This window comes from Chaetodon trifascialis, chromosome 22 (genome assembly GCF_039877785.1).
Source record: "Chaetodon trifascialis isolate fChaTrf1 chromosome 22, fChaTrf1.hap1, whole genome shotgun sequence".
Lineage (NCBI taxonomy): Eukaryota > Metazoa > Chordata > Actinopteri > Chaetodontiformes > Chaetodontidae > Chaetodon > Chaetodon trifascialis.
This window is the reverse complement of record NC_092077.1, coordinates 10787078-10811559: the sequence shown is the minus strand read 5'-3', so window position 1 is coordinate 10811559 and position 24482 is coordinate 10787078.

Genomic DNA, 24482 nt, shown 5'->3' with positions numbered 1-24482 from the left:
GGATTAATCTGCAAGTTCTCACAACTGGATATAATATAATAAGCTCAAAAATCAGTAGTTTTGCCTAGTTTTGCAAGTAAAAAGTACAAGATTTGCCTCTGAATGAAGTGGAGTAGAAGTATAAAGTTACATGTACCTAATAAACTGTCAGCTGAGTGTACACTGGGTCTCTTTTCAGTACATTTTTTACATTTCCAACACACTACAAACTAAAAATTAGTGAAGGATACAGATGCTTATTTTTGTTATTGTACTGAGCACTGATCACCACTAGATGGAGACCTCATACTTTGACAGTCACATTAAGCCTAGATGTGTGAATTTAGTTGAACTGTTTTGGAAAAGTGAGAACGTTTAATTTCCTAAGTGTCCACCAAATTACCCTCAGCTGTGTTGGCGTGATATTGAGTTCCTTATCTGAGAGAAAACAGCACCTGCACCACATGATGAACACGCTAATGATGTTTCTGAGTGTATCGCTCCTAATCTGAGACTAAATCCATCATGCAAGCTCATATGATCCACTATAATTTAAATTTTTTTTTTTTAAAAAGCTGTACACTAGCAGGAGAGGCATTTCAGAGCCAATATAAAGTATAATGAAGCATAAAAACCCTGGTGTAATTATGCTGCTGAGGGGCACCATTCGATCTGTATTAAAATTGAGCCAGCTTCGCCTCCTGTTACTAATTTATGCAGTTTTGATGAGAATGTTTAAAGACAGTCGCACATAAAACCTCCCTCGTAAATAACTCGTGTCAGATATACCTCTGGGCTGTTTTTAGTACCCGTCACTGTAAGCAATGTGAAAGGTGACTGACTATATGGATGTTTTAGTTGGAGGTGGGTTCTGACATGCAGCCTGTCATCAACCCATAGCGCTGTTTGATAAAGTACCTGCCTGTGAGCTAAACTGTCTGCCGAAGAGACACATTAGCAGTAATGAGTTTTTTCCCAGGTTGAAGACTTTTGTTCTAAAACGACACACTATCCACCAGAAAGGAGAGTGGATAATTGAAAGCCTTGCAGTAACACTTTACAGGCGAAATACTACACTGGATATTGAGAGTTTGAATGTTTTTCGCCCTGGGAGTCATACTTAATCCTGACAGACGATGAAAATTGTCTTTTTTGTGTCTTGGATTCACACTAATGTGAGTCGTGTGTGGGGTGAGTCCCTATGTCCCCCCAGGTGGCATAAAAGCTGCATATTTAAGTGTGAAGCTCCTTGACCGCTCATCGGTCTCATTAAATCCTCAGGATTTTCAATGTCACCCATAGAAGTCATTTTCAGAATGTATCAACCAACAACTTTCATCACAGAACACCATAAGACTTCACTTGAGGTTCAAACAAATTAGATATAATGTATTGATAAGCTTGAGAGGTGCTGGTAGGCAAATTTTGTTCCATTTTGGCAGAGTTAGGCTAGCTGTTTCCCTGTTTCCAGTCTTTATGCTAAGCTAAGCTAAGCTAAGCAGTCGCTAGCTGTAATTTCATATCTAACATACAGATATGAGTGTCATGTGTGGTATCAATCTTCTCATCTAACTCTCAGCAAGAAAGTGAATTGCCCAAAATGTGAAATTATTTCCTTTTGAAAGTCCTTCTCAGTCGTTTCTATGGTTGCTGTGACAACTTTACCTCCCACGTGTTCTGTCTGTTCTTCATTTCCTTCCTTTCCCATTTTCTTTTTTCAAATTCACACTGATTTTGATCCTGTAGATGTCACATCCACTTCAATTCAGATAGCAGAGCTGTGATCACTGTGAAGTTCTGTTGTGGTCAAAGGTTTCTGAAGACTGTAAAGCTCGTGTTGCATTCAAGGTATTGAGTCAAACATGTTGGGATATTTGTCGAATTAGCAAATATTCTGCCTTGTTGTAAGACACTGTTTTTAGAAAAATAATGAATCAAGTGATGCCACATTGTAAACGGTATCACTCGTTTTCTGGCAAATAAAACTTTAAGATAGACAATGACATTGTTCAGAAAGACAGTGTCCCTGGAGGAATTCAATTAAAACATCCCCAATACAAATGAATATGATCCATCACCAGCTGGCACTCTTTCTTGATCCTGTACTCAGCCACATCAGCACAGCACAATATATCTCATATTTTGAGCAAAGGCCCGGTACACTCGCACTTCAAAAGGGCACTGGCGAGTATAATCGTTCTGATTCTACATCACCGATAGTGGGAACGGGACTACATCTCGCTCAGCTGTGATTCCTCCACACAGACAGAAATGGGTGAGTGACTTCTGCGCTTCCTCGGGCTGGATGGCGCTCCAGCCGGCTGTAGATAAATGTTGACCCACTTCAGCGGCAAAGATGACAACTTTACTGCACGTCTTGCTTAGTTGAAAAGCAGAGCAAAGTCTCGAGAATGAGAAGGAAGTCATGGGTCATGAAAGACATTTACTGCGGACGCAGAGTGATATATTTCTCCTCACAAGGAGAGACAGAGGAAGAGGGGGAAGCTGGGGGTTATGAAAGACATGTACCATGGGCTAAGGGGAGCTGTGTGTCTCTCTCTGGCCTATTGCCCTTGTTTCCTGCAGCACTTTAAAGACCTTTTAAACACATTTTCTCAATCTGTTTTGCAATGGCCCTGCATGAACAGAGTTTTCTGCTGCAGATACGACAGTATTGCTCAGCTGGAAAAAAGTTTATTGTCACAAACTTCTGTGCATCACTGAGAGCTGTAGTAGCATGTGAGTCAAAATCTGATGACAGATTGACATGGCTGGCAAAATAAGCAAACAAGGTGTCAAAACGAAGGTGATCAAACCCCACCCACAGTAAAGGACCAGTGTGTAGGATGTAGTATCATGTAGCAGTGAGGTTGTAGGTCGCAACCATCTGAATCCCCCTCACCTCACGCCTCGCTTTCTGAGTGTGTCTTAGAAACCAAGGTTGCCATGAAAGTCGCAAAACCCATGGAAAACCAGTGTCTGGTTTGTCCATTTTGGGCTACTGTAGGAATATGGCAGACTCTGTGGAAGAGGACCCACTCCCTCTGCAGATATAAAGAGCTCATTCAAAGGTCCCAAAGGTTTCAGGTGATTATACACTGAAGTAAACATACTTATGAATATTACATTTAATTTCTGACATATTCTGCCTTAAAATCAACACGCTGGACCTGGAAATGTGGGAGCCACACAAGAGATTAAACACACAAACATTTCAGCGACCTTTGACCTGCCTGAGCTGTCCGTCCTCCAGTCAGTCGATTGGGAAGTGGTTCACCGTGGTCTTACTGGAGCAGAAGCTGTTATGTGGCTGTGCACGTGGGAACTTTGAAAACATATGTGCACGTGTGTGTGTTTGTGAGCTTCTGCGCGCCTGCGAAAGAGAAAGCCGAAGAGCGAATGTGTGTGTTTTTCCCGTCGACCGTGTTGCCACTGCTGAGCGTTGTCCAGAAGCAACAGTCTGTGTACACAAGGTGTCTGAGCACGGTCAGGAGAGGTTGGATGGAAGCAGAAGCATTACTGTTATTAGAATGTCAAAATGTATTCTGACCAGTCGCAGAATAAGAGAACAAGTCACCCACTGTTTTGAAGTTATTTTTACAGAATGTGCCTTTTTACTTTGAAGCTGCCACATTAATGTGAATATCCTCTGTTTCGTCTCTCCAGTATTTTCTTAAGAGTTCCCACACTTACACTGCAGGCATTTATGTAAGTGATTTATTTAACAGAGCATGCTTAGTGCATATTTAACAGATGCACTAAGTGACATTCATGGAGTAGGTGCACACAGGCTCTTGGATTGGATTCTGGTTCTTTGATTGCAAGGCTTGAAGCTAACACGCGTATGAGTTCATTTCAGCCCTTGAAATGATTTGGAAATGGTTTTACCATATGAAATTCATGCTGAACACACAGATTCAAACCCAAGAAACATAGCTCACAGTGATTTTAACTAATGGAAAAATGTATGATATAAAACAACGCACATAATAGGACATATGAATCATCAGCAAAACTCTGCCCAGAGGCTTCTCTGTCACTCTGTTAGTGTACTAAAGTCAGTGTCCCACATGTGAGAGGCCTGCAAGTGGAAAATACACTGACCTGATAACTACAGCTGAGCTATTGACAAGCGGAAAGAAAAAACAAAACAAAACAATGCCGTGTCAAATGAGATTGATTAATGGGTAGCATCATGCTGCAGTGCTTTAGGAGCATCCTGCACATGTGGAGCAGCTGGAACCACTGAATAGAAATGAATGCTGGATGAGCCATTCCCATGATGTCAATTCATCATGTGTATCAAAAAGCCATAGAGATACATGCAGTCAGAAACAGAGGTCCAAGTATTCTGAGCAGATGTACAGAGCAGTACTGATGCCCGTGTTAGAAAACCCCCACGTGTGAGTGTGAATCAGACGCTGGTGAAAAGCAGCATTCATGCTGGATCAGGTCACGATCAAGCATTTTAAGATGATAAGTTCAGTCACGTGCTTGAGCCCAGCATACTCCAAATCAAATTTTGCGTCTATCAGTATGGACTTACAAGTTCATTCCAACTGCAGCTGTGGCACAATGTGATTGAAACCAGGGTGGAAAATGAATGTTATAACTGCAAGCACAAATGTTGGTAATCTCTGGCTACAAACGAAGCACAGATCCAACACGGCTCTCTTCCATAATAAAATAAATAAAAAGCCGTAAAACATCTGGCTGCGAAAATATAAAAAGTGGCTGTCGACTTTTGGATCTGACCCCTCACTGTGTCCAGTCGCTGGAAAAACTTAATTTCCTGCCCTGTTTGTGACCCAATGAACAACCCAGCTTTTAACACACTCAGGCAACACCAATCGTGTGGAATCATGGTAAACTGCCTGCACATGAGCCATTAATGGGTTACTCGCTACAACTGGGACTTTTTCTCACACTGTAAAAGTTAAGAAAAAAAAAAAAACTGTTAAAGCTCCGCCTGGGTACAGTGAGCACTCTGTGCCAGAGTGGAAGAATCTGTTGACTGGCTGCAAAGCACAGGGAGGTGAAGGAAAGCTCATTATTTTTAATGGCGTCTCTCCACCGGCTGAGAGAGGGAGAGAGAGAGAGAGAGAGAGAGAGAGCTGGTGCGAGAGATGAACCATGATAGTATCTCAGCAAGCTCCAGGCTGCAACACTAAGGCCTTGTCGAAATGTATGCGAGCATGCACACCCATGCTGTCATATAAAACCCCAAAAACTCGTGTTTTTCCATTGCTGTAATTTGTCGACTGACAGGGTGCTTTTTGTCTGACAATACGTTTAGTTTTTAGGAATTTAGCGCATTTCCCAAAACAGCTTTGATGGAAACTTGGATAATTATAAACGCTAAATGAACTACATTGTTAAGACCTCCTGCCAGGTGCCGACTGACCATCAGGAAATTGGAAGTCCTGGTCTTGCGAAGGCCACTCTTTTTCAATAGGTTGGAGCATTGTTTCAAGAAAAGAAAACAAGCTATTCCTTGAAGATATGCCCACAAACACACACACACACACACACACACACACACACACACACACACACAGACGCACACACACACACCTCAAGAGGCCCATGCTGAAGCTTAGCATCCTGTATCCTTTCATTGCCATCAACCTTTCTCTTTTACATCAATCAGTATCTCGGGCTTCAATCCAGCTTCGCCACTCAGCATAGTCCTGTAATTACCTCGTTGCCGAAATCCCAACTGTGTGCATGTGTGTTTGCAAAACATGTCCGTGTGTGTGTTCACGGACAGAAAGGAATGAAAATGGGAGGCAGGCCACTTTGGAGCAGCTGCACCGGTGCGACTGTTGGGTTCAGTGCCCGAGGAGGAGAGAGAGAGTTGTGCTGATTGATGGAGCAGATTCCTGTCCTGGTAGAGGTTATTGAGGAGCTGTGAGGGACCATCGTTATTTCCTGATGCTCTTAAATATCCTGCTGCAATCCACTCTACCCCACTCTTCATCTGTTTCACTTTCTCAGCTCCTCAAGCCCCCTGCCCTGCTCCCCTTGCCCTCTCTCTTGATTTACAAAGGAATGGCAGATACTGTTTGGGTTACATATCTCCATACACCAAATTATCTACACAGTATCTCACATCCAGTCGTGCTTAGACCATTAGATAATATGTTGAGGAAAGTAAAAGCACCATTTATCAAAGATGCAGGCTAACAGATGCACTATAGGCTGCTAAAATAGGATATGGCACAGACAAAAAGCTGTTATTCTCTCTGTGTGTCTATACAAACAGTCAGGCCTATGGCACATATATCTTGCCCACGTTTGTCCAATCCCTCTCTTTTTACGCCAGTTTTGATCTCTGCTCTACTTATCTCTCTTTGTTTCTCACCCTTCTTTTCTGCCCCGTTGCTACACCGCAGCAAAAGCTTAAAGAAATAGACATTGTGGGAAATGCTCTTATTCACTTTCTTTGTTAGATTGATACCATGTGTCTGTCTAAATATGAAACGAGAGCCAGGAGCTTAATTTAGCATAAAAATTGGAAGGAGGGTTTCACAGGGATTCATTTGCTGGACTCTTTCTTTGACTGGCGCGGTGACTTTCTCTGAGCACGGATTCAAGAAACAAGACATAGCATGTTAATTAGTGAGCTTTAGAGATGTTGGTAGGAAGTGTTTTTAAACCTTTGGACAGAGCCACGCTAGCTGTTTGTCAGTTTTTAGGCTTAAATCAGCTAATTGTTTGATGGCTCTTGCTTTATCCTTAACACAAAGAAATGAAAGCGATATAAATCTATCTTTTGGGATATTTCCTAAAATGTCAAACTATTCCTTTACAAAAGATTTAAACTTGTTTTCAGTCTTTTTAAGGTATTTCAAGAAACCATCTATCACTCCACTGAATACTGTGCTATCATCTGCAAAAGTAGTCTCTGTTTTCCCTGAATCTCTTCTTCCACCATTATTAATAAAAGCATCATTTTGAAGCACCATGAGCTTCTTTTAACCAATAAAGCACAAGGCATGTATTCTTTACATGGCTGCCAAAGCATACTACGGGATTTTAGATTGATTTCCTACCTTCCGGGCAACCACTGTTTTCAGTTACTTTCAGAAAAAGGATGAAGAACAACTTGCAGAAATTCGAGATCTGAAATCCATCACAATGAGCATTAAGTCCTCTTTATTTTCCTGTTTTACTAGTGATCCAGATTTAAGCAGGGGCTGCTGGCAGCTCTTCCACATTAATGCATTCAAGTAAGCTTTGACATTAAAGGTTTAAGTGCCAGAATCATTGGATTCAGTTGCTGTGTTGATGAAAAAGGAAACATAATGCTGCCTGAGGAGTGACTCCAACTATGAAAGGGAACTCCGATGATTTTATGCATCAAAGTCTGTTTATGAGTCTTGGGGGTACTACTGCATCTGCGAAAAAGGGTGTATAAAGCCTTTTGTGTCTGAAGACTACAAGTTTGAAAATGAAAATAATCTGGGGGTGTGGAGTTTAAAAGACGTGATCTTATCAGACCTCTGTAACCTGCTCCTCATCTCTGCTTGAAGCTCGCAGCTTGCGGCTACTTTAGTCACGACCAGCATGACACATCTGAATCTCTGACTGAGGTGTCGGCGGTCGAGTAGCATTGTGGGTAATGTAGGCACCAGGATTTGACAAGAAAGAAGAATACATGGGATAAAAAGACGATACCTCTGGCATTAATCAATATCTCTCTCAACCTTTAGTTGATCAAGGTTGCAGATTGGCGCCAAGTGTTAAATTCTGTTATGAGTTTCCCACAAGCACATAAATGCATCACAATCCAGCATGCTCATAATCAGCCAATGGCTGCTACTGCATTAGGATGTGTACCAATGCTGACATATACAAGTGATATATACAGTATTGTGACAATAAAGAGATGCTCTGCCAGACTCAAACCATCAAGTATAAAACTCAGTTCAAACCTCAATACGTTTCCTTATTGGCAGCTTTGACATGTCTGAGAAACTCACAAATAGCCTCTGTCTTACAGCTAAACCTGTGCTCACTCCTGACAAACTGAACATCACTCAGCTGGTCTGTAAACCCAAATTACACCGACGGCTGGTGAAGAGGCCAGAGACAGAGGGAGAGAAGACAAGAAACAAAGGGGTTGAGAAGCAAGAACACAAAGTACGGAGTATGCAACTGTTCAATGTCTAATTGAATTTAGTATGAGGGGAATTTGCCAAGAATGGAGCCATTGTTTGGGGGCATCTGGAAAAACCTGACATGCATCTGTGCATGTGGTTCTTTTAAAAGCCGTTGTTCTGCAAAGGAAATGGATTTGGTTCACTTAAGAGGAGAAAAAAAAGGGAAAGAAAAAAAATCATTCATCATAAATGAACATGAAAACACTGTATTGGTGGCATTCTGTTGAGTAGAAACAACTGCGCACAACAGATGGGATGATATGCGGTTGGTTTTGTTAAAACAATTTCGGCCACACAAGGAGAAACACATATGAATATTGCTTTTTGTAGATGTTTGACATGATAAAACATAACCACTCTGTGGCTACATAATACACAGTCATACCATGACTGATCCAAAACACCTCAGCCATTTTCCCTCTGTTGCTGAAAGCTCTTATCACTCCTTGCTATGGTTTGTGTAAATACACAGGCTCAATGGACCGCCATGCCCTCCTCATGGTTCTTTGGAGGAGCACAAAGCCTGCATGTCTCACTGATCTCATATGGGAGTTCAGCACATTCAGATAGAGACATGAGAACAATTTATCCCAAATGGATTCATCTCCTACATCAACAAAGTCAACCTGTCAAAAGAAGTCTCATTAGTGCAGGGCACTGGACCCTTGCCTGGCTGCATCTCAGATGGTCACACATTAAAGTGTTGTAAGGAGAAATGCAGTTTTAATGGAGGCAAACTTTCATTTATCCAGCCTGAGAAATGTGCATGATTGCAGGCTACAGGAAATGTATCTGAAAATGCTTTTAAAATACTAAACATAAAATGCAGGGATGACTCATGGTCTGGATAATTGACTCAGCTGAGCACTAAAAGTGTTTCTGGTGTTAATGCAAACTGAACTGAGACTTCGGTCCACTTATCCAGCTGCACTGCTCCAGAAAGAAGTACATGAAGGATGATAAGATGCATGAAGCAAGATGAGTAAAAATACAAAATGTTTTTATCGTAAATAAATTAAAGACGATGTGTAAAGACTGTGACAATTTGGTTTTGTTTAAATAAATCAATTTCTCATCTTATTATTTGTATCTTTGCCACATGCATTTGTGAGGCTTGTTATTTTTAGCTATCTTAGCAGCACTTCAACAATTCTGATCTGTTGGTTGGACCAACAACTTGGTCAAGACTGAAATATCTTACCAACTTTTGGATGGATCACAATGAAATTTGGTACAGATACTCATGGTCCCCAGAGGAAGAACCCCACTAACTTTGGCCTCAAGTGAACCAAAGTGCGACCATTTCGCAACGTCAACCAGATGTTCATTATTGCTCTCATCAACCTTTATTTTGAAAGTCTCACTGGACATTGCTAACTGGCCGTTGTATATTTATTATTGCTGACTTAACCTTGGAGCCCTGCATGTTGACAAAATGGTACCCAGTACCTGACCAAGTGTCCATAAGTGACGAGGTGGAAGTGAAAACTTGTTGCTGTGAGTGAGGATTGGAAATCCTCACCACTTCACTCCACTCGGGTGGGAAGCAGATCTCTAAATTTGACTGGCGAGTGTGTGAAACAAGCTGGCACAGCGAAATCTCCACCAGCCAAAAAAATATAAGCTTCCATTGCAAATCACACTGGCAACATACCATTGTGTTAAATTCATTGGCCTATTTCAAAAGCTCTGTTCAATTACTTTATACAGTCAGGTGCATTGCGGTGGAAAAAGCTGCTCATATTGAGTTAGCCACAGCCAGGGCTTCAGGAATGACTCAGGGCTGAAGTTCTTGACTCGGTTCGGTTTTGCTGTGAAGTACGTGTGATTCATCAAGATAAGGGCAGAGCGGTTGTGAACATAGTTGATTTCCTGCAGGAGTCATCTCCGACATCTGTGGAATTTTCTTCTTTCCTTTTTAAAACACACAATCTGTCAGAGCAGATCAAGGAAACATTCTTGTGTGGCGTTACCCAGCACTCGAGGAACATTCACGGCAGATTGTGACATGAACATTTCTGAACATCTGTTGGGGTAGATACTGTATAATACCAGGTTTCCTCACTTCTGTCACATCTGGGTTATTGCATCAACCTTTTTCACGTGTTTTCTTGTTGCTCCACTGGGAGCAAAGACAGATGAGGAGAAAAAGGGAAATTACCCTACTTGGGTATATTTAGACTTGATGGTTAGAGAAACATTATCTAAACGATATTGCTGATAAGAGCTAGAAAAAGCAAACGATGGGCTTATGAGCAATTACGTAACGCGTCTCTTTAATTCTGCTCCCCTTGAAAAGCTCAATTGGGATTAGCAGTGCTGGCAGCCTTATAGGGACAAAAGGATCAAGAAATAGGTGGATGCCGACTGTTCCCACTAAACTACTTCAGATTTTACATCAGAAATGCGAAAACGTGGATGTTGGCAAAACTTTAAAGGGAATTGTTCATAGAATTCCAAATTTTTGCAGCTATTGTTTCTCTATTGTACAATTTTACTCACAACAGATTCTCTTAGTCTCTGTTTTTGTCTCACTTTAGATTTTTCTTCTCTCTGTTGTTTGTGTGTCTTTTCTTTTCCTTTCCCCTCAGCTAAGTGAGTGACTTAATAGACTCTGAATGGCTTTTTAAGAAAGCCAGACCTCTGTGGTTTGGACAGCAGGGGACGGTCAGGCAGGCTGAGCTTGAGGTGTTGTCACACAGCTGTGTTTTGGAACTAAAAAGTGGATGTTATTACTCCTCTAAGACATCTAAGATGAAAAGTTTGACTTCATTATGAGTCCTCAACGGAGCCAAGTTGTCAAATGACCAAACTTGAACAGATGGATTCCTTTTAATGTAGATATTGAGTATGAATTGGGCAATAAATTCTGCAAAAACTGGATTTGGAAATGAGCTTTTTTAGTCTGCATACTTGTTTTGTACCTCATTAGTTGTCCATCTGCTTTGCTTGGATATACATTTATCCAATACTTAATGCTGCTCTTAAAAAAATCTTTTTAATTTTAGCAGTGGATTAAATGACTCATGTGTAATGTCACAAGCATCCCTCATAGTGATAAACCCAAGGAGAATTATCCTTGATCCTATGATTGTTGTGGTGTTACAGCCCAAATCTTTACTGTTCTGACAAAGTTAGCAACTTGCTGGAAAGCTTAAAAGGATCATGAATATTGGACGTACATTCTCCTAGTAGCTGGACACACAACTCCTAATGAATGCTAGTGTTGCTGAGTAACTGCTAGATGTATAATTAGAATTTAATGTATAATTTAAGACGTTATGGCACTATCATTCAATCAATTTGTCTGTGAGTATCTCAGTTTAAATGAATGCAACTCCAAGAAGATTTTGAATATATAGAACCAAAGAAAACAGATTTTCACAATACTTTAATTTAGTTGAGTCTTTTTTTGTAAAGTACGTCATTTCTTGTAGTGGCAGTGGAAAAGTCAAGTGATTCTCACTTACACTTTGACCAGGATGGGTGATAGTCTCCAATGACAAACATACATTCAGACTGAGCAGAAAGCATACAACACTTACATACTGGAAAAAATATAATGTGTGACCTGTTGATTTGGACTAAAGGAAATCCCTAAATTAAAGTAAACACCTACAACTGGTCTTAATAGAGTGCTGGGCTATTGCAAACTGCCAAAACAGCTTCAGTATATTTTGGCCTTGGTTCAATGCAGAGTGTGTGACACTGATTTAAATCATCCCGGTGGTGTTCATTTGGGTTGAGGTCTCGGACAGCCATGAGGGTGTTTCCATTGCAGCTGAATAGGCAGGTTGCAGCACCTGAGCAGCTGTTCCCCCTTTTTAAAGAATTTAAATTGATACATAGTAAAAGTGCCTACATCTGCTGGGCATCTTTAGTTTCGGCTTCCTAAATCAAGACCTTCCTCCACTCTCAAGTTGGGAACTGCACACAGAGTGTCTGTGCAGCACTGTAAAAAAATCACAGCTTCAGCTTCCCATCTGCATTGCTGAGTTGATCAGATCAGAACACGCCCCTCTCCTGCTCCCTCCCTGTCCTCACAGGTCCTGCTGCAGGTATGATATCGAATGACACATTCCCACACCCAGTCAGGCATGGGAGAGTGAGGTGGTTGGGCAAGACAGCACGATCTGGCCTCACACGTGCCTTGCTGCCTCTGCCACAACTGGCCCACTTAGATAGGGATGCAGACACCCATGCAGATGATCCACATCGAGATGTCCTTGTGCATGAAGGGTACACAGCATGTAAAATAGGCGAGAAAGGAAAAAGCATGCTTACATACGCACATGTATGCTGAGATAAGAAAGGAGACAAGCTCAGGCTGTCGACCAGATTAAGATGATTATGATACTTGTGAGAAAAAGGGCAAAAGGTAGGAATAGTGAAAGTTAAAGATATGGGAATAAAGAGAAAACTGAAATTTGGGAAATACCCTTACTTGCTAACTTACTTCTATCACTCTTGCAGTAAATATGAAGCCATTGCCAGCAGCACCTTAGGTTAGCATAGCATAAAGACTGGAAATAGGGGCAAACAGAACTCCTCCAACTCTTTGCATGAAAGTGTGTAACCCTATTTCCCTTTAAAAGAAGAAACCCTTAGATATTTAGACAGCGTAAGCAGCCCTTGACTTTTTACCCAGATGCTGAAGTTTGTGTGATGGACAACATGTCTGATCACACCGCTGTGAGGTCCTTGAGTTTTGAGTTTTGTTAAGTGTCTGTGATGTTCATGCTCCCACTGTGACCTTTTGTTATACGCCCTCCCTGTTCTTTTACAGCACCCCCGTGGGACTCATATTCCACAGGTCGACGGAGTAAAGGGTGAGAAACAAGCGTCAAAGTTCAGCGCTGTCACGTGAGCAGACAGACAACGGCCATTTTATAGTCGGAGAGAATGGCTTCACACATGCCTTTGAGGGAAGATTTTAATGGCTTTTAGTAACCGTGTGTGTCTGTTCGAGTGGGAGGGAAAAAAATGAGGGACTTGCACTAAATCTGTAACTAATCCATTCCCCACAAAGCATCGGGTGCTCTACATCTCAGGATCACCGGTTTACGACACCACATCCACATGTTCAGGGCTGGCTGGCGAGTAAACAAACATATGTTTGTGATGTTTATTGTTTCTGGCTTGAGGTTTTACCATTGAGCATACAGTTTCATCATGAAAAGTACTGTTGAACCAACCATCAGAACACATTCCTGATTAAGGACAGATCTGCTTGGAACAATAGAAAAGGTCCAAGAAAGAAAAAAAAGACTGTCGAATTGTAGCTAAAGCACAAAGGCCTTGGTTTTTGTTGGGACTGCAGAGGAAAGGATCTGGTTAGGCTGTATGTTACTGATACTGTATGTCACTGATTGAATGTATAGTCCTGAGGCGTGGAATCCATCTTGCTAGGCCAACTTATAAGATAACATTCCCCATATTTAATTGGACTTGAGGGATATATGTGATGGAAAACAATTATTTCCAAATTCTGGCCATCAGACAATTTTTAAACCAAGGGGACTGCTACCCTGATTGCACACCTCCACCCATGGATCCGATTCAGAGCACTTAGATGGTGGTCTTTGGTTGTCAGTGGAGTCTTGTCCACTGAGAATTTCTCTTTAAAAATCAAATTGCACTGGAAAACATGTGAAGTGATCTCATTTTACTGGCAAACATGTTACTGGCGCCAATATCAGATATTCAGACTGAATACAAGAACAAGTGTGAGGACATTTTTTTTTTTAAGTGGTGGTCCGTGTCACTGGGTGGCGGGTTATTAGTGTCACAGGGCATCACCTTCAGCCTGGATTAAAACTTCTTAAAGAGCCAGAGCAATGTCCCAGACTAAACTCCATGCGACAGGATTTAGTGAAATGCGTCTAAATTAGCGTGTGATAGTGCCTTAATGCCTCTGCCTTTTTTTCTTTGCCGTTTTTTTCCTCGTTGGCCATGTGAAAGAGGCTGCCAGCCAACACAAACTGGATCAGGTTAATAGTTCCGTCACTAATGAAAGTTATTGTTGAGTAATAGGAAAATTCACCACCAAGTTAGAGTATTGGGATGGGCAAAAAGCTTATTGCTGTATATCTGCCTTACACTACATAAAACATTTATCCTTATTCTGAGGTGTTTTTAGTATCTGTATAGTTGTACTTAAGTGACTTTAATTTATTCCAAAGCAGTTCAATCTAAAACATGCTTTAACTGCCCCTTTGTCCCCTTCAGGGCAATGGAAACCAACTGTAGACCAATTGTAAACAACTGTAAACATTGACACCTTTTCAGATGAATGGTAAAATGTGTTAGCAACAGTTATTAGCATTCATTTGGAGTCATGTTTCTGCCGCCTTATGAATGTAAGTCCAATATTCAAACATTTCTGGATCCGTTTTTGGTCTCCACCAGTTTCTGAGGTAAATATCTGGCTGTTTAGCTGCTAAATGTTCCACTGTGTTCACCAGTGAGCACTAACTTTGTTGTTGTTGTTTACAGGCTGATACAAAAGACAGTTTTGGTCTCAATAGCTAATTTCCCCTTTCATGACAATTGTATTGGGGTGAATATTTTATATTTGAATTATATTAAGGATCATAGTTCTACTTAACTATGGGCATGAGCTGCTTCATCTAGCCTACCTCAACTCCACCCACGAGCAACCTCTTTGCCCAATTTTGGATAAGTTTGGTGGAATCAGGCGATACCAAGATGGCGACACCATCACTGAACTTCATCACAGCTCTTCAGAAACCTACGGGTGATATCACAGAGACTATGTCCGCGTTGTATATAGTCTATGCTCAAGAGAGGAGATGGTAAAACATTCTGTGAGAAGGAAATGCAGAGTTTGGAGATAATTCTCTGTAGGTTTGTAACTATGGGAGACACATGTCATTTCTACATGTAGGTCCATTGCTAACATTAAATAATGATGATAGCATCTTTAAGTTTCTGGGACTGTAATTTTAAGAAAGCATATGCCCTCAGTGTTTCAGCTTAGTGTCTCTCCTCCCAAAAGTGTTCATTTAATTGACCACAAGTGAAGTTATATCACTCTAACCAGAAAGTTTTCACATTAAAAAAGAAGACAGAAAGGCTTAATAAACATTAATTGGAAAACTTATAAGAATTGACATTTTTACAGTGTATCTTGGCTGCAGGCTCCCCAGACTGAGGCCAAAACAAAACATTATCTTGCGATCTGACTCCTGGCGCAGAGCTTCTGAGCCTGTCTGCTTCAGACAAAGCGCAGGTTCATGCCAACATGAGATATCCTCCATCTGACAAGGGTGACACTTACACTTGAAAATACTTTGTGGCATTTAAGTACTCGCTGTAATAGAATTAGTGCAACGGTGTAGGAGGCAACACTTGACACATGAGATAAGGATGAAAATTTGCATCAGCATTTTTTTAAATTCAAGTTAATGTCCTACATCCCCTCTCAGATTGAAAACACGTGCACATAAGGCCTGTTAAGGAAATCTTTGTCAAACAGTTCATCATCAGCCTATAAAAACCCTGCTGGTTTGTCATCTTAAGTAACCTCAGTGTGCTTTCATTTTATGCTTCAGTGTGAATCATTTTGCAAGAGCAGCTGTCAATGCTTTTAAATGATGGATTTTTTTTTTTCCATTTTGGAGCAAAATCAAGAGCGGATGCATTCCATGTGGCTCATCCTGCACACCTGGTAGGTGGAGTTTATTGAACTAAGACCAAAGTGAAACTTGAAATATGGCTTCACTCTGTGATAAACACATTTTGTAACCTAAATGCATGCATCCAGCACTTTTACTGGCATTTTCAGTAACACACACTGACATATCTAATGTGTATTTTGAGCCCCATGTCTATCAAAACAGACAATGTAGCACTAAGATATTTTTGAATCCAAAAGTTCAGCTGTTTAGGTGTAAAAACTCTCACTCTAAGATGCACAACCTTTTTTAGGGGGGAAAGCTCAGCTCCTTCACTTAAAAAAGGCAGTTATTACAGAGTTTGTGGCTGCAATTTTGTTGAACAAAACCGAAAGCTTACAGATAATCAACCAAGCTTAAACTCCCCCTTAACAAATCTCATCGACAACAGTTTGCGGCTGGCTGAGCCAAGCAGACGGCAGCCCATCTCTGCAACAGGCCCGTCACACATCCACCGGGAAAAGGAAGAGCATGTCACAACAGATCAGCCGTTTGTTAGAGGCAGAGTCACACGCTAATGGCAACAATGTGTTTTCTCTCCCCACAGACGCCTCAGCAGAGTCACGTGCGCTCCCGGCTAACTCCGCTCATACCCTGCAATTTTCCAGGGATAGTTGGGGAGGTTATTTCCACGCAGGGGTCGAACACAAACAGAGGGGCATCATTTAAATGCCGTGAGCAAGTTCAGGAGAAGTTCAAGGGATGCAGGGCATCATTTTCACAATTAGGCTTGCTGTAAGTATTGAGGCCCTTTGCCATGATTGAGGCTTTGGGTTTTGAGCTCAGTGTTTATGACTGAATCAGAGCTGGTTTATCTAGTTCCTTTTGTCTAATGTCTTGTTTCTTTGTGCCGGACTAAACTATGCTTCAGGTGGTAGGTGTGCTTACATGTCTTCATATGTTTACTTGTGTCAGAGCAGATGAGGGTGTTTGCAGACAGAAGTGTGGCAGCTACACTGCTAGCTTACATTAAATTGTTGCTGTTGCTGTTTTGGCTTGCAGCTTGGCTCCAGGAATGCACTGTCAGTTAGTCAGATCACTTTGTGCCACACTGAAATGTCGTAATTTTGTACAGACAGTCATGGTCCCCAGAGGATGAATCCTAGTGAATTTGGTAATAACTCTCCCTCTTGCACCATTAGCTGGTCAAACTTTTCATTTACCCAGTGAAATATGTCTATTGTTTATATATCTAGTGGATGATTTTCATATTCATGGCTCCCAGACACTGAAGTATTTGATGATGATGCCATGAAACTTGGTTCAAAGGATGCATTTGAACAACCTTGGTCATCCTCAGTACCACATCATTTTGCATCATCATCATCAAATTTAACCCTTCAACACACAATGAGGACAGCTGAGAAGATTTGAAGGGTCTCTCTACCTCCATCCAGGACATCTTTGAGAGGCGCTGTGCACACAGAGCCTCCTCCATCATGTAAGACCCCTCCCAGGCCTCAAACAGACTGTTTGCCCCTCTGCCATCAGGCAGAAGGTTTCGCAGCATCAAAACCAGCTCCGCCAGATTCTACAACAGCTTATCAGATACGAGCCACCAAGTCAACGTTAAGAGGGACAGACCACAACATCTTTGGAGACCTGCTTGCCATCTTGTTCTCTGCCGGAAACCGAGAGACTCATAAAAGTGACAGATTATACTCAGAACTCTTAACCAAGGTAATGCACTTACAGTACTTTATTGCTGTTTTGAGTGAAACAAATAGTTTTAGGGCTCTCTGCTCCCATCACATCAGGCCTGCAGCAGAGGTTTTCTTTTTCTGTTTGTCTTAATAAACATTGGCTTGTGTGTGTGTGTGTGTGTGTGTGTGTGTGTGTGTGTGTGTGTGTGTGTGTGTGTGTGTGTGTGTGTGTGTGTGTGTCTCCTTGTGTCCTTGTTGAATGTGGGCCCACTGAGTTTGGTAAAAACTTGAATCGGAGATTAAGTGAATTTTAGTTATATTGTGTTGTTTCCAGTTGAAGGGGCTTATTCTCACAATAACTCTGAAGTTATTGAAGGGAGAGAAAAGTCAAGTTTCAAGTGGACTAAATTTTGTTCATTTTGTTTATTTTCAGATTTTCAAAGGCAAATAAAATGTGTTATTTCTAAAACTGACTCCAGTGTGATGTCTTTAACAGTTACTCCACTCCACTCCAGTTACACAGGCTGATTTCAGTGTGTAGATTTGCAAGAAGGATGAAGTAAACATAGCCTAAAAGTAAAGTCAGGACAATTGAAATTGTATATACTGTAGGCTAAAGAGAAAAGCCTTAAAAGAGCCTCAGAGTTTTTATAAATTCTGCTTTCTGTGCGCAGATGTCAGCACAATTTACACATGTTCTTGTTTTGTCTAATGAGTATGCATCTGAAATGACAACAATGGCGGACTGCTGCTTAGTTTAGGTCTGAGTGGCACTGCTGGGCCGTGTGCCAGAAAGGTGTTACATAACTCTAAATAAATAATTAGCCACAATTGTTACGTGTTTTAAGCCACCAAAGAAAAATTTCACTGTAGATGCTCAGAATGTTCTTCTCTGGTATCTGATGTGCTGTTGATGCAGACTTTATCGCCACCTACTGGTCTGGCATGCAGGAGGGGAAAAATATCCATCTAAAAAAATATTCGTAAACATGTGACCAAGGCCTAAGTGCTCTTTACTGTAAATTAAGGGAATTTAAGAACTCCATACTTTGTATTTAGTGCTAATTAACAAATGTTAGCATGCACAGGCACAAAAAAAAAGGTAAATATTATAGCACGTGCTAAACATCAGCATGTTAACGTGTTACCATGCTGACATTTAGCTCAATGGACTAGCCTCAGTGTGGCTAGCATGGCTGTTAACTGTTATTTACCCCAAAGATTCAGCTGCTACCTTAACATAGAGAATTACCCAAAGGTGCTCTCTTGTCCTCTTTATTTCTTTATTGGTGGCAGGGTGAAAAGGACAAAGAGGACAAGAAAAAGAGGAGTAAAGGTGCCTCTCTGTCTGTCAGATGTTTTATTCATTTTGTATTCTAAAGCCAGATGGAAGAGGTTTGTTACGCAGCATGTCATATAAATTCTTGAGACATAGGTTCGGGTTGGGCAGGGAGAGAAGGAAATCAAGGGTTATTAAAGACACTAACCATGGAAAGAGTGTGATATTTTTCTTCTGAGACAGCAGAGGAGAAAGCTTAAGAAAGACAGAGAGTGTGATACATTTCCTCCGGACATCTGAACCATCACATAAATCTCTGCTTCACCTAAAGATTTAGGTGAAATGTGGGATCTGGACAATGCTTTTCGCACTTCCTCGTCGTCTTCTGCAAAAGCCGAGAATCCAAAGGAAGAAAACAAATCATGAGGGATGTATAGGAAAGCGCTGAAAGGAGGAGGCAGAAGGTTTCGGGGTGTTCAGACAGGATGGGGAGGTTACGGCAACTGGGAGAGCAAAGGGCAGGGAAGGTAGACAAGGGTGAGAAAGGGGGGACAGAAGGGAGAGCAGTATAAGGTGGATGGGAGGTGGAGAGGAGAAAAAGGAGGGGGGATGCTTTAAAGTGTCTGGGACAGATTATCCTTGGAAGGCAATCAATCTTCCCTGGGATTTAGACGTCTGCAGGGGGGAAACGCACACACATATATACACACACAGGCATACAAACACACATTGAGAGATCACCCCTCTTAACCTCGCCTGTCTCTCCTTTTTTAATCTCCCTATCTCTCCCTTCACCTTCCCTCTCCTAGAACTATTGCTCCCTCTCTTCATACACTTGAAGTTTGAAGTCAATTGTGGATAATAGTGTTGTTTCTCAAGGTGCGTGTTTGAACCGGGGGTCCCCTCAGACATATGGCTGCAATTTTGGAAATATAGGGGAACGAGCGACACAGAGAGGGAGAGAGAGACTGACAATGTGGTGGTGGTGGTGGTGGTGGTGGGGTTGGGGGGGGTTCTGTTTCGGGGAAACATGAGGGTGCATTTAGCTGTGTGGAGAATCGCAGGATCCACGTGAGCGCTGGAAAATAAAGACAGTCTGATCTGCAGATGGTTGAATCTCAGTCCTGTATTGTATCAACAGCACAGGCCTCAATAAACTGTGGCATCTTGGCTGGAGACGTCCAGGATTCTCCACCCATTTGTAACCCTGCACAAACAGTCTTTTCCCCCCAGTATAATTATTTGGCCTCGTTGTCCAATTTAAAAAAAAAAAAAAAAACCTCCCTGCTTTGCTTTAAAGTGAACTGCACAGTGATAGAAGCTCTCACAATATTATTCCACTCCTCCTTGACAGCTTCTTGTCTCCATAATAACCCACATATCAGAGGCCATCTGTGAATACATTAGCTCCATCTACTTAGTATGGATGCCATGATGACAGGCTGTGCAGCAAAAATCAATCTTCACAGCAGCAGCAGGTAAGATGTGGTCAGACACGCAGACAAAATATGCTGAGAGAGAGGAAAAAATGATTTAATTAGCTTGGCTTGTCAAACGCTGGAACAAATCATCTCAAGGTGATTGAAGTTAATAGAAAATTTGTTTTTAATGACTGGGCAATGCTGAAAATCTGATATCTGAGATTATGCAAATTAAAAAGGCACATTAACTTGTACAGACGCGAGTGAAATGTTAAAACCTTCCTTTAATCTTGAGTTAAATGCAAATTAGCAGTCATAATTTGTCCTCATGCCTATTTCAGTTCATTTATAATGTGGAACGATGAGTGCTGTTGACTCCAGGGTTATCAAGAAGTGGTGTGAGGTGTGTGCTGCTGAGGTGAGTAGTCCCTTCATACAGAAACATGGCTTGCACAGCTTCAGAGAGCCGGGAGAGGCACCTCAAAAGCAGTGCATCATATGTAAAACACAAGAAAGTGTGAGGAATGGGGGTGAAGCATTTCAGTCTCAAAGCTACCTTCAGCTACACTTACAGACCATGAAACACGTCAGACTTAAAAAGGCTGTTACACACACAGCAGCAGCCAATCAGGAGGAAGGCGGTAAGAGGTAAAAGGTGTTTTCAATTACCTCATTAAGTGGTTGGGTGTGATCACAAGGCCATCAAGGGAATGTGAATAAAACAAAAAGAGGCCTTTTTCACAGAAGGAAAAGCACAAGTGTAAATATTAAAATGAATTATGATTTAGTTCCATTCATCTGGTATTGTGCATGTTGGCTCACGGTCACACTGTCATTGCTTACAGGGACACCAGAAGAGATCAGAGCCATCGTGAATTTTATTAGTAACACATGTGCTCCGACTATGACAAGCCAAGAAGTCTGCTGTGAAAAGGGCCTATATATCTATATCTATATCTATATCTATATCTATATCTATATCTATATCTATATCTATATCTATATATCTGTGTGTGTGTATATTTAGTATGCACAAAACATACAGGCTTACCAAACTTTTTACATGTTTTTCACACCACTTTTCACACTGTTAACCTTTTCATGAACATACATAGACTACACAGTGTACTGCACGTATAGACATACAAAAGCCATATGCATTCATGCACAGACAAAATCTTTGAAAGAATTGGTGCAAACATACAGACCCTTTAATCTGATGTACAAGATTACATCTTTGCTGGTGATAACCATCAAAATATCTCTTCTAATAAATGTAAAAAATACACAGTTGCACGTATCAACTGGGAGTCTTCTACTGTAGTAAAGTGAATATCTTTGGGTTTTTTGGACAAAATAAGCAAGTTAAAGATGTCACCATGAGGGCTGGGAAATTGTGATGCACATTTTTCACTATTTTCTAGCATTTTGTAGACCAAGCAATTCATTGATTAGTCATGAAAACTGTCAGACAGCCTCATAAGAGAAATAATCATGAGCTGCCGACCTAATCTTATTTTCTGGTGTGATGGGTGCCCACTCGCTCTCACCACCTCCCTGCCACTTTCCTCTCAACAAACACAAGCACGATCTGTCATATGTTGTCCACAGCTTCAATGTGAAATCTGTGTGATTATCATTGTCATCATTATGGGATCAAAAATCCATTATTAGAAACATGTAGAGCATGCTTGAACAGTCTGACAGCACAAAATTAAATATGTTTTCCAGAGGATTGAAACATTGGAATGTCTTTATTTCAGTGATGATTTTCAGGTGGAAGAGTTTCATGCATTTCAGGCATCCACTCTTAAAATATTCCACTCTATGAAGAATGGGACTCCTCGTCGAAAGGCTGGCCAAGTGTGGCTCCACACTGCGATAAATTGAAGCCATGGATTCTCAGTTAAAACCCAAATCCCAGGATTAAATATCTCTCTTTTTGCTGTGTCAGAGTGATTGATTCCCAGAGTGGTAAAGGAGAGTGGAATGCCGGGGATGACAAATTCTTTGTGTGTGCTCACCTCCAAGTAATGCATGTTACTTCTTTGAGAGACGCGAGGGCAGATGACACATTTAGTGGAAGAAGTTGAATAAGCTTTCGCAAGACGTGAGAGGAGGCCGTGAAAAAGAAATTGGAGTTGTTTGTCGGAGGAGGCCTGTCCTTGGCTTCATGCGTGTTTCCAGCTGTGAGATCATTGTGAGCATCTATCATTTTTTTTCTCTTCTTCCTGTTCTGAAGAGTGTCTTCAGCAAGAAGACACACACATGTGGACACACACACATGCACACGCAGATGTAATCACGCTGTCTGTTCAGCTGCCAAGGCTAAGTGCCCTGAATCTGCAAGATCTCTATCAAATTTGCAGACCCACAGAGAGCAATTTCTCAGTGTGACTGCACGTGCATGCGTGCGTGTGTGCGTGTGTGTGCGTTTTTTTAGCGTGTGTCTTCGTGTGCGTGCGTGTGTGTTGAGCCTCGGTCTGTGTACACTCAGCTCGGACCTCTGCCACAGCATTTGTTAGCATTTCTTTGTACTCAGCCTTAAGACAAACAACTCTTGGCAGATCACATCACATGCTCTCTCTCTCTCTCTCTTTAACACACACACACACACACACACACACACACACACACACACACACACACACACACACACACACACACACACACTGTGGTCTCCTGTCCCTGATTGATAAGATGTCTGCTGAGAGGTCTATCTGATCATTTCAACATGGTTGTGTTGACTGTGGCTTTGCCCGGCTTAGCTTGCTCTTCTTTTCTCCCTCTTCTGTTTCACTTTCTTTCTTTTCTTTTGTTCTGCATCACTCTCAGACTCTCAGTTTAACTTTTCTCCCATTTTTGGTGTCTATCAATCGTGGAAAATACAGATGAACTGCAGACTGAGATTGTTTCTTGTTCCATTGTAATCTATTTTATCACTTTCCTGGCTACTCCAGCAAAAGAGGAATACTGTGCTCACAGCTCTCTGGCTGGCTGCAGAGTTGGTCATCTGAGAAATGAAGCTCCCTCAGTTGTTGCTCACATTGTAAGTCCCCTTGGATAAGAGCATCAGACAGACGCCTCAGATGTAAATGTTTATACAAAGAATACAAAGCTGCAATGAATTGCATGAGATGTGGGGCCTAATGAAAAAACTGGCAGGAGTTCATAAGATTCATTTTTTTTTCTCAAGTTTTGTCTAGACAGAATGCAAAGGGAATTTTAGTGATTGCATACAGCGTCAATGCAAAGACACAGGTGGATGCGAGCATGAATTGAGGTGAAGACACGTCCAAGCGAGTTGAAAATGCTTCTGAGCAAAAGGCTTTATGACCCTAATTCATTGACATACAGACACTAGAGGAGAAAGGAGACAGGCTGGAGGGAAATAACTAGAGTGTGTGAGACATACACACACAGAGAGATGCACACTAGTCAATGCGTATGTTGCTGCCGAGCTACAGCTCATGTCTGTGGAGTCATTTGTCTGTCCATGTACAGGTATGCTAGCTACATTAGCTAAACGTGGACTACAGAAACACTCAATTTCAATAGCAGCAAGCAAGACTAGCAAGAATGCAAATGTTTTATGAAGAACAAAATGCATGACTGCATGTTTTTATGTGCTTTTGATCGACTGAAAAACATAACACTGTTTACAAAAAACTCCACAGGAAACCTTTCAAGACAAAATGGCAGAATTTGCTATTTGATGCCCCTAGTGGTCGTATCAAAAACATTGAAAGCAACACAAACACTCTACCAAGCTTCTCCCAGATTGTCTAATTTTTTTCTACAAAACCTTTTACCGTCATAATGACTTAAAGAAATTCTACATACAGTGACCTTAAGAAATATAATATGGCAGTGTTTTGCATGTTTTAGATTATGTGAATTACAGAGAGCGAAGATTGTCGCCCTTCGCGCCCTCTCCTTCTCCCTCTCTGTCATCCCATCTGTCGTCATTCTAACTGTAAACCTCTGCATGATGCTTTCTATTAGTCTGACCTCTCTCTCTGTCAGTCAGCTTGTCAGTACAGTCGTTAACTGCTGCCACTCATGACTTTTTTTTTCCTGCCTGTTGGAATCTTCCACGCATCAGACTGAGGGTGACCGGTCTTGGCTCGCCTTGTCTGTCGGTGTCTTTCCAGGGCAGCTGCTGGGGGTTTTGTTTAAAGTGGGAGAGACTCTTGGCGATGCCGTGAATCATATGGTGCTGCCTTGATAGATGTTTGAGGAATGCCCCAAGGCTATTTCAGTCTCCCCCTCCCCTCGCCTTCCACTAGCTTCCCCAC